This window comes from Lepisma saccharinum, chromosome 10, assembly GCF_977018435.1.
Source record: "Lepisma saccharinum chromosome 10, izLepSacc3.1, whole genome shotgun sequence".
Lineage (NCBI taxonomy): Eukaryota > Metazoa > Arthropoda > Insecta > Zygentoma > Lepismatidae > Lepisma > Lepisma saccharinum.
The window spans coordinates 52,217,217-52,229,581 of record NC_139238.1 but is presented as its reverse complement, the minus strand read 5'-3'; the positions used below and the strand labels follow the sequence as shown (position 1 = coordinate 52,229,581).

The window sequence follows — 12,365 nt, the reverse complement described above, 5'->3', positions numbered from 1 at the left end:
TTCCTTGAAGAATGGACTGGGACAACAGCTTACTTTCACTGGCACTCTGTATACGGTAGATCCTGCTTTAAGCAGTGGAGATTGAGCGTGACTACAATGAGATGGGCCCTTTTTTCAGCTTAGTTGCACCTTTGATCCCGCCAGGTTACGCCCTATGCTTACATTCACACATTGTGAGCAGAAATTTTGAATACTGTACCTCATAACATATTGTTCTTCAGGCTTTGTGCTAAATGCATAAGTACAGGGTGAGGCAAAGTCCAGCACCACCCTTTTAATTTGAAAACGACTCGACTTACCACATACCACAGTGTTGCGTGTAATGCAGAAGTTTCATGAATCGGGATCCGTGTTCGCGAGAGAACGAACGGGAGGAATCGTCTAGAGGGCCGCCAAGAAGCTGTGGGGCCCAAACCAGGGCCTGTCCAGAGGCCAGACGCCTCAGGCTCGCCAGCGAGACCAGCGTGCAGGCGATCTGGAGATAATTATCTGCTCCTTTATGGTGCTAATTCTTCGCCCCTAACTTCTCCCTCTTAATAATCTATTGGAGTGCTAGCCAAATAAAACATCGAAGATCTTAGGAATTACTATAACAATGCAAACAGTGCTTGCAATTTATATTAATTATTGCTTACATATACCCAATACATAAGCTAAACGAAACGAAAAATAAAATACTTCGTCCTTCTCCCGCTGAGGGCATTAAAATCGGAATAACCCATAAGGATGTGCCGAACACTTAAAACAACTTTATATACACGACAGAGTAATCGATTTGACCTCAACTTTATGATCTCAAATATTAAGGCATTTTGCTTCACGAAATTAGTGTGTGTGTGTTCATGTTTGCAAAATTTATCTGTAAAAAGATTTTAGCACAAGCTTATTTGGGCCTCTCCTATTGCATAATGCTAACGTCGTCACCTTGTAATTAAGGTCTTCCTGATACGTTACCTGGTAGAGGCATATAGTGGTTGGGATCCAACTTAGAACTGTAGATCCTGTCCGGATTAGCTTATCTGTGTATAAAGAGGACTTCAAATGAACTTCAAATATAATCTCTCTTAAATAAACCAGTGCAATCATGTGGAGTGAAAATATGTTGTGTCTAACGTTTTACTCTCGGCAATTCTCGCTGCTCGTCTTCTAATTGGCTATTCATTTTCATCTTCGGGCTCTTTTTTCCATTTTGTACAGTAACACTTAAATCTCTAGCCAGTCCACCTCTACCTCAAGATTTTATGTCAGACACTTAAGTGCAACGACTTACCATGAAACCAAACCTTTCAGTTGCTCTCTGTAAGATAATTGACCAATCAGAGCTTCTCTTAAAAGGTCTTTGACAGTGAAGAGAAAAATATTATTCTTGAACTCAGAAATCAACTCTCCCAACATAGGACTCACATATTATAAGATAATCCCACAGGATTGTAATTTGCACACGAGATACTAAATGGCACCAGCTTCCAACTTGATTAATCAGTGGTCGACTTTCGATCTCGCCACCAACGTTCCCGGGTTCCAATCCCTGCCTGGCCATGGATGTTGTTTGTAAGTGTTTTTTTTATCAATTCCAGTTGAAAATCACTGATTCTCATCGTCGCGGTTATCAAAAATTGGCAAAAATGGACAGAAAATAACAGAATTACAATTACCTTCGATTTGAATATTCTTAAATTTGAAATATTTATTATTTTGATACGCAAATATACAATAAATTGAAAGTATATTTATTACAAAATTTTGGCAAGTATTCAGCAATGTTTCATGGCAGTAAATTATCAAATATTAGTGTGATATTAAGGAAATCAAGTCCAAAAGTCCAAGGGAGAATTCAGAATATATGGATTCGCAATCTGCTCCATCTTTTCCAAGGTTCTGTGCAACGATGCATTCATTATCCCAGGAGTCATGTGTTTCTAGTAGTATTGATGGTCTGCGGGAAGAAAGATTGTGTTATAATTAATAATGTTAATGTTATTATTTTAAATTTAAATTCATGTTGGATGAAAATTATCCTGAGCAATGGAATCTACAAAGTACGTTAGCAGCATAATTCCGGACATTAAGGAAGTTTGACATTATCATCTACACTAGCTCCCTACGTGGGTGTCATTACAAGAATTGGCTACACCGTAGGCAGAGGCGTCGCCTGAAGGGGGTTCACGAAGCACACGAAACCCCAACCGAGAACGTAAAATTTTGAATTTGTTTTCTTTTCTGCACAATAAAGCACTACATTTCAATATACGAGTTCTTATTTTACAAAGTAACTTTTTCGTTCATAAAGTCTTCACAATGCTTCAAATTTCCCAATTTCCCCCGACTGTTGACAAGACAAGCTCACCAGGTTAGGCACCGAGAGCTCGGGACACATCTGGCGCTGTGAGCACCCTATGCTGTATTCCCCCTGTGTTGTAGCTCTACTAAAGGAGCCGAGAGAAACCAATGGAAAAATGGAAATCGGAACACATGGCAGCAACTGTTCGGAGATTGCCGATAGCGGCAGAAGGCGAGATATTTTATTTTTCGTTTCGTTTTGCTTCTGTATTTTGGATATGTAAGCAGTAATTAATATAAACTGTTTGCATTGTTACAGAAATTACTAAGATCTTCGATGTTTTTGCTCGTATCTTTCTTTTCCAATCCATTTTACCAAAAATTAAGGCCGCAAACCTCCTCAACAACTCCATTGCAAATAGTTGTTGCGCACGCATGGCTAAGGTTTTAAGTTCTAAAACACTATATCACCAAACTTAGCAGATTTACACTTACATCGATAGTGAAAATGTGTTGCTTAAATCTTTAGATAATTGACATGAATCAAATCGAAAGAAGACTAAGACACTGTTAGCACATTGGTAAAAAAAATGTAAAGTGTTCCACTGTGCATAGCACTACGCCATGAAGGCGTATAGGGGGTGTGGGGGTAACGCCCCCCCCACACTTTCTTGATCCGGTTCTTGAGTGGTGGTGATGTGATCAGCATCACGCCCCTGACCGCCTTTACCCCCCAGGGTTTCCCCCAGGTACCCATGTTATTCGACGCTGGGTGGGCGCCGGAGCCGCTTCCATCGTTAGAAAAGTTCCAGGATTGGTACACATGCAAAACGAGTATGGATAATTACCAGTTACATTTTTTGGAAAAGAAATTATAATTGTTATAAACTCCTACAGAAAAGCTTTAAACCATAACTGTTCCATAAGAGAGGGAAACAGGATCATGGTGTTACGACAATTTGCCTATCTGGACAAGATTGTTCAGATAGGCAATTGAAACTCCCCTTAAGGAACCCCAAATAATTTAGTCTTCGCACACCTATTGATGAGGATTATAAATATTTTCAACACAGCTATTATGATATATTTTCTTAACGGGAAGAAAATACCAACATCGATCTTCTATTTTGTCATTTTTAGTGTAATGAAGAGAAGCATTACACAGGGTCTTACTAACATTAAAGTCAAATGGCAACATGACGTCTAATTTTTAAAATTTCAGTTTCACAAGGAGAAATAACATAATAATTTAAAACAAAATTTACTTGAATTTCCATTAATAAATTCAAATGAAGTTCAAGGAAGTACCAAATATAAGAATCCAACTTTTTACGGTGGTATATAATTTCGGCTATATTGTAATTTCATAAGACCGACCAAAAATATAAATAATACATAAAGCTTGCACATATGAATGTATCACACTTAAAATACAAAAGCTGTTGTAATATGTCTTGAAATGCGCCGCCATATTGCATTTAATCCATTTTTTCGCATAATAACCAATGCTGCCTTGCATAAGATCACAAGCGACTTACTGTATACTAATTTGAACAAAGTCCCTTAGTTGTTATATAAAATGTTCAAAATATTATTCTGAATGTGGCATTATGTATTTACCTAGAAGGGGTGAAGGCATTTTCTAGCAGTTTTATGTAATTCGCAGATCCTTCTGATTACAAAGATTGGCAATGTTCTTATTTGAATGGTGTATTAGTACTTGTCTGATTAATTCTGTCGACTCTTAACAATTCCATTATTAAAGTATTTAAGAAAGAAAAACAACATAAAAATATCGAAAAAGTTTTCTCTGGGAATCCCTGAAGATGAGAGTGACGTCAGACCTCGAAAGCTCGGAAGTCTTTCCGGAAATCACCTGGCTGATTGCCCGAGAAAACCTTTTCAATATTCGCAGCCAGGAAAGGTTCAAGAATTATTTCATAAAAATATCATTTTTCTATAACCCGTTATTATTTTTTTATTGGTTTTGTTATTAAACTTCGCTTTCTGCATCTATTGGCCAATATCAACGACTTGGATCAGTGATAATTAGATGATATTGATCACTGGGCGCTCAAAAATAACAAACCATATCCAGTTGGGGAAACATTCCGTGAAACTTCGGTAGTAAGATCATAGTCCACAACTTGCTCTTAAATTCAACGAAGTTTATGATTTCCTTTCATACTCGCCATCCGTGGAAGACAATTTATTTATTTAAATAAATTTAAATATTTATTTAAATATTTATTTAAAATAATAAAGGCATGCACATGGCGTGGTGCTGTGCACAGGGGAACTCTTTACTTTACTTTACTTTACTTTCTTTTAAGAAAGGCATGCAGAAGGCGATTAAGGCGTTTAGGGAACGTACCAAGGACATGAAGTCCTATTCGTGTTTCCAAAGAAGAATACAGAGAGGCCAGACAAACCCCTGAGACAAGGGAATGGGTGGGAACTACTTTCGATACTAGCATTCTGATCGAGTGGTTTTGGCCTTGACTCCAACATGTGAGAAAGGTTGCGTTCAAATTTGCCAACAGCAGTTCGAACAGAAATATTTACTTTCAAACAAATGAAAATTGCTGGAATTCATTAACTGCATGATTTCAAGAAATGTAACATTTTGAAGGCAGCAACTCCAGCACCTACAGAGAGTGGTCCCCGTTCGCCAAGTGTTTCATCCTTTGAATGGACGATTTTATGCCTCCCACAACCCCATACTAGCAGAAGACGTAGATGGGTATACTGCTCATTGCTTGTTCTGTTCCGTCGACATCAAACAAGTTGCATGATCTGCTGCCGTCTCCAGTAAAGACGATGCCTCCGTAATATCATCCTAGAAAGAAGCACAAAGCAGTTCTTTTCACATTCCTTGAATACATCAAGGGCGTCCAAGGCAAAACGGACTATCACAGAAAGATGGACGTGTGACAATTGCCCACGTGATTTGATCGTCATCGTCATATTCAGAGTTGGAAAAAGTCATTGATGAAGGAAACGATATCGTTTGTGCGTACTCTAAGGTGGGTACTAATATAAAAGGCCTGTTTCTCAAATTGAGTGACTGGGTACAGTTCCAGGGACAGTCGAAGAAGAGGTGTCACAAGTAACGTACGTACGCAAAGGAGAAAAAAGTTTATTTCTTGATGATGTGCGAACAAAATATGTCTTACACTCTGAACATAAGATTTGCATTGGAAATGAAAGATAACTATTGAGAATTCCAATTCTAGGTGACAGACCCGCTTCACCATAAGATGTGACTCGACTCACCCAAACGCTTAATGGGGAAAATAGACATGCAGAGTTGAAGCTTAAATGGTGTGTGCAAGAAAAGAGGACGACCTATCAAGCAATTAGTTACTGCGAATTGTAGTTCAAAGATCGGTTAATTTTCCAACAAATGTAAATTTAGCTGAAATTACAAGAAATATTTACATTTAATTAATTTTTGGACCCGATTCACCCTGTTACCCCTATACAAATGAACACATTGATAATGTTTGTGTGTGTGTGGGGGAAGGGGTGAGTGTGTGTGTGTGTGTGAGTGTGTTTGTGCTTGTATATGTTTTGGAAATATTACTAATAATTGCGTTTTAGGCCACTAGGGATACATGCAGTCATTCATTCCTGTTCTAAAATATTTTCTGCTGTATTGAATCTTCACTATTCGATATCTTTCTTCAATGGATACAGGTAAACAAGCTAGTCAATTGTTTTCGTCTACGTACACCCGTGCCATGTATTTAATGTTACCTCCTCACCTTGAACAACATTTAGGTTATTAATTTGATTTTTTCACATGTTTAAAACAAATGTATATTGGATAGAACTTTAACCTGCACAGGAGTACTTTCCCCTTTCCTTCCGTGTATTCCACATATTTCTATTGTGTATGTGCAACCACCATACGCCTGGTGTAAGAAATGTTGCCTAGTTTAAAATATTGTTATCCTGAAATATTTGATGAACGTCGTACACACTTAATAAGCAAAGAACAATTGAATTTGATCTCGTATTTTGGAAGAAATCTTGGCTTTGCATAGAATCTTACTGAAATGATCTGACGGAAATGAACTGAAGTAATACTAATTGAAATTTAAAAATGTTGAGTAATGAAGAATGTTCATTAATCTTATTATAACGTAAATTATTTGTGATTTTCAATTTTGTATAAGATATATTCGTTACGTGACGGCCATATGTATTGTGTTTCAATCGAAAATGCTCGTCGGTAAAAAGAAAAGCTACTTTATATGTTTCTCCAGTACTACGTATATACAGAATATAAATACATTTCTATGTATTAATGAATTATAACTCTCCAACGAATGGTTGAAAATATCAAAACCGTTAAGGCACACTGGAAATTCGACTAATGGTATTCACACTCACAAGCACGTTCAATAAACTTATCTTACCTTCAGGGATGCAGATTCCTTTAATATTTCCACCTGCAGTGTAGCAAAAGAATTTTGGGCAACATTGCTTTGTATCGCACTGAAATACGAGTAAGAAATATGTGTTACTAACAGTCTTGTTGCTGTGTATCGTACATAACGAACACATTGTACAGATGCACGATCCGATATTTTTACGGATACGTACAGATACAGAGACTTGAATATTGTAGCAATTTTATTTGTTCAATATATAAAAAATGATCAATGGGTCAGTATTCAACTTCAATTAGACCTTGTAAGCATCAACATACGAAAGATTTGATTTAAATTTTCGACAATTGCATCAGAATATAAAAAAAAAATCCTGATATGTAATCACAAAACACAGTCTTTACACATAATATTGCTTTCATTAACATGATGTTGGTACAATGTCTCCCAAAAGTTTTAGGACAACGACTGGTGGGTTGCGTGCAGAGTTAGGCTCAATTTTAGGGTTGCCATATGCACAATAGATATTTATGAAATACGCGAAAGGAATAAAACTAAGTATTATTGTATAGAACTATAAAAAAATATCAGTATTACATTTTTCGCAAATAAGAAATACTTTCTGAAAGAAAGAATATCGATTTTCTAGTATTTCAACGATGATGAGTCTACACAAAGGAGTAAAATTAGTATGTCCTAAATTACCACAAATATAAATAGTTATTTCATTAATATTTGTCAATGTCTTTGAAGCAGTACACAATTATCGTTAGAGTGTCATAATTCTCAATCTTATACATTAAAATTTCCCTTTGAACATGTGTCAATTCATTTATTTGTTTATTTTTTTTAGTAAATTCCAGACGCAGAACAATGTAGCCACTCTACACTGCTATTGCAAATAATGTTATAATGCTCTTGTTTAATAAAAGAAGAATTCGCAGGTTGAAATGAAGCTTACATTATTTATATATATTCAAATACTTCGAAGCCTCCTCGATGGCGTAGCTGTAACGTCGCCGCCTTGTGATCAAGGAGTCCCGGATTCGATACCTGGTTGAAACACAATGTGGCCACTTCAAACTGTAGGTCGAGAGCCGATTTGTCTTACTGTGCATAAAACGTACTTAATGCGTCCTGCAATCTAGAAAACTCTATATATTATCCATTAATAATGTTTAATCACAATAATAAATTAGAAGAAATGACTCGCATTTTCACAACAACTACCAATATTCTCGTTCTTCTTCATCACTTTGATTTTTTTCACTAAGATAGATGCTAATTCAAGAAAAGCAATTCAAAATTAAAGTAAAAGTTCAGCTACATGAATATCCAATGACATTTACAATATTGGAGTGACTGAATATTTAAATATTGTTGTTTGAACGGAAGGTAAAGGCGTGGTGTAGTTCTCGACTGGGTATCTAGCGGTCCCAGGTTCGAGTCACCTTACGCCGTGTTGTTTTTTAATTCTCCTTTTATTAAACAAGGGCATTGTAACATTAATTGTAATAGCAATGTAGAGTGACTACATTGTTCTGCATCTGGAATTTACTAAAAAAAATAAACAAATAAATTAATTGACACATGTTCAAAGGAAATTTTTACGTGTAAGATTGAGAATTATGATACTGTAACGATAATTGTGTACTGCTTCAAAGACGTTTCAAATATTAATGAAATAACTATTTATATTTGTGGTAATTTAGAACATACTAATTTTACTCCTTTACCCACCCCAGTTCAATACAAAGATACCTCCGCAAATATCGAATGAAAAGTTTTCATCATTTGCAATTATCCATTAAATATATTTGCGCCTAATCGTACTACCTTCGTTTTCTTTGTTACAAACAAGTATTCTTTGCACGTTACATGTAGGAGGAGAGTTCCATCTACATTTCACACTGGTGAGCTCTTCCTAGCTATTCTCAAGAACGAAAGTTAGGAGGATAGTGGTTACCGTTGTAGATTGTCAACCTGATGATAGTAGGTTCGAACCCCTCCCGTGGCAGAAAACTTTCGTAAGTTTTAGACATAACCCATTGTGTTCATTGTTCAAGCAGTGTGAAACGAAATGATTCTGTTCGGAATTAACGATGGGGGAGGAGAAATGTTAAATAACAAAACCTCCATTTCAACGAACTGAGAAGTGAAGAAAAAATGGATAATTCTTGTTTCTAGTGTTATAATCGCTGGTGGCGGATTTTATCTCGCTCGGAACACAGCCAAAAGGCATTACGCACCGATCTAATATATTCTCCAATTCATTTTAAAATATTATTGAATGTTTCATATCGATATTTTGATCAATGCATCAATTCTTGACGCTGAGACGATATTTTCTACAAATTCGTCATCTCTCCTCTCGTCTCCTTTCCCTTCCCTCCTTCTCCTTTCCCTTCTCTGCTTCTACTTCTTCTCTCCCCTTCTTCACCTCTGCTTATATGTCAAATCGCCTTTCCTCCTGTTCTCATCTCTTGTCTCCATCCCATTCTTCTTTACTCCTCTTATCTCCTCTCCTGTCTTAGATTTCCGACTGCACTGCACTCTTCTCCTCTTCTTTTCGTTCATCTCATGCTCTCTCTTTTACTCTACTCTCAACTCTCCTCTTCTCGTCTCCTCACCTCCTCTCCTCTAAAACTTCTTCTCCTCCTCTCCTATCATGTTATTCCCTACTCTTTTATCCTCTTTGCTCCATTTTCCTCATTTCTCCTCGCATATTTTCCCCTTTTCATCATTACCTCTGCTATCCACATCTGTCCTATCTTTTCTTATCTTCTTTACTTTTTCTCTTTCCCTTTCGCTCTCTCATTTCTCCTCTCATTTGTTGTTCTTTTTCGTTTCCTCTCTCCTCTTTTCCTTTGTGTAAACTCGTCATCAATGAAATACTAGAAAATCGATAATCTTTCTTTCAGAAAGTATTTCTTATTTCCGACAAATGTATTTCTGATATTTTTTTAGAGTTCTGTACAAAAATACTTGGCTTTATTCCTTTCGCGTATTACATAAATATGTATTGTGCATATGACAACCCTGAAATTTATCCTAACTCTACACGCAACCCACCAGCGCCTTACGTAATTTGGATTGCCTAGTTTAAAATGTCGTTGTCCTAAAACTTTTGAGAGACACTGTACAAAATCCATGGAAAATTCTAATATTGCCTTCATTTCCAGAATAATTAGTCTCCGTAAACATGTTGCATTCTATTTCTGCCGACTATGGGATAGATCAAAACTACAGAAAGGTATCGGCAAATCAAATCCAAAGGATACTTTCCGATATCGATACTACTCGTACCTGTCGTTGCCGACATATCAGCAGGTATTGGTTCTGCCCTCATAGTAATATGAGGCAGATATTGTTAGTAAATACAAGGAAAATATACAAGAAGCTTTACGCAGAGAAAGATGCATTTATAGAATTAAAATTAGGAGTATCTAGTAAATATGTGAAATTTCAAAGCAGAAACGATTTAATGAAAAAGGTAAAAGGGCAATAACGGAGTTGAATTAGTCGTGTAAGACATATTTTAGTAGCTCGATCATAATATTTGAACGATTCAAAGTTTGTACTATGACAGAAATATTTGAGCATGTAAAGTATGTAGCACATTTCTTTAAACGAAGACAGATTTTTGATGTAGTAAAATCGGTAACCATGGAAACACAATTCCAGCATTTAGCCACGTTAAAAGAATTGATGGTCAAGCTTCATGCACTCAATGAAGACTTAGTAAGGTTCTCAGTAATTATTCGGAGCGTGTTTTAGAGGTTTCTACGCCGCATAGCGTCTCATTTGTTATGTATTTATAAAAATACTTTAAAATACCTTATTTTGATAACAGACATTCACTAAATTTGCTGAGTGATATTTTTATTTGTAGAGGGGAATTTTCATAACGTGAGGAATTTTTAAAGAATGTTCGCTAATTTAAAAAAAGCAGGATTCTATCCGTACCGTAACGCAGATCTGATTGAACTGCTCGTTTACATTTTACAACTTAATGCTGATGCAAATGTAGGTAGAATCCTGCCAGATGACCCTTTCTTCTAAGGTCTGAACTTGATGTTCTTGGCGACAATCTGATGGATATTGTCTAGTTTCGAACGTTTCATGATTTTCTTAAGTTGTCCAGTCCATAAACAGTGTGTCTAGTTCAGTCAGACTAATTTTAGTAGGCGCTATATGCACGGGAATTGACGCCAGAGTTGTAAATATCAATAAAGTACTCAGAAGTTTGAAATTTTTAGGGATAATGCCCAATGTCACCTGCAGGTGATACGTAAATATTAATGAAAAAAAATAATCATTTTGTTAAAAAAAATCCATGCCAGTCATATATACGAGAAATTAAAAAAATAAAGCTGAGATAACAAAAAACATTGTTCACAATGAAAGGGGAACAATTGGGTTAATTTTAGGGTTAATAATGCTATTACGTAATAAGCCATTAGATAACTTTATACACATAACAACTTTATGTTAATATGTTTCCTTGGAAAGATAATTCTGAAAATGTTTTGAAAGCAAGAAATAGACCCTTTTTCTTTTCAAGCGAAATGAAAATAATTAAAACGCTCATGAATGATCCTCTCGTGAGTTACAGGAGTCTGTACATAGATTCCGCTTGCTGCCAAACCTGTCCGCTTACCAAACCCCACAAACTTGAACACTTCGCACACACGGTGACCAAGAAATGGAAGGCGACGAGAGCTAGACTCAAGGCTGCTGCAGGCATTGCGTCCGTTTCCTGCTTGACTGAAGAGGAAAGTGGAATCGTTCAAGTGCAGCAGCTTCATAAGGCTTTGCGTGTCCCAAGTTGAGTAATTGAGATAACCTCCCTAGGTAATAGGAAATAACTTAGATATGTAATATTTATTGAGGAGTAAGTTTTACAAGCCAAAACTTTCAGAAACATGCAGGTATCAGAATTTATACTGAATGGCAAAACAGCTTTCATAACAGATTTTATACCCTAGGAACACATAATGAGCCTCTCGCATTATTAACCTTGGAGTCATGTTATCAAGGAAATCTCTGGTTCGAAAAACCGGTGGGTGTAGGTAGTTGTTCGGATTTCAAATTGAACTCTGGGTCCACAATTTGCTTTCCGTTGCGTAAGTAAACTTAAAGATATTCAAACAGGATAAATTAGACACTTATGATCGTCCTGAAATATATTTTTTTATATTCTGGTACACAGCTTTAGTGAATGTAAAATAGTACTGATGAGTTTATTTTCTAATAATTCCTTCTCTGCCAATAGAGGTGAGACAACCCCAACCCCCTCCACAGGTATTAAGGAATGTCTATAATTTCATCTTTGTACATTTCAGTACATAATGTGCCATGCTGCTTGATTTTGATTCTTAATTAAATATTTTGAATTTAACAATCAGAATGACAACGTTAATTAAAACAAGAACAATTGAGGTAAAAACAATAATAGTATTAATATGGATACGTCTTTCATACACTTGGACGAATAGCCATTGGAGGCCATTGGGGTAATGGATTTTTTTCTTAAACAATGAAACCCATCTCTTTCCTTCACTCCTATAATGCCGCAAATGTTCAAGTGATGTCCTCGTGGAACCATTGCTTCTTAATTAGCTGAAGTTACAGTTCTTTCCTATTTGCAATATTTGAAAGCGATGAAAGTCTATCTTATGAATTTGC

The 12,365-nt window shown here is 36.2% G+C and overlaps 1 long non-coding RNA gene across 1 annotated transcript; it reads right to left on the bottom strand.

Moving 5' to 3' along the window:
* Positions 1-1,751: 1,751 nt before the first annotated feature.
* On the bottom strand, positions 1,752-11,430 carry LOC145994354 (uncharacterized). Its single transcript, XR_014442343.1, has 3 exons — positions 11,338-11,430; positions 6,705-6,783; positions 1,752-1,936 (listed from the first exon to the last, which is right to left on the bottom strand). It is a non-coding gene; the product is annotated as an uncharacterized LOC145994354 (long non-coding RNA).
* Positions 11,431-12,365: the final 935 nt, after the last annotated feature.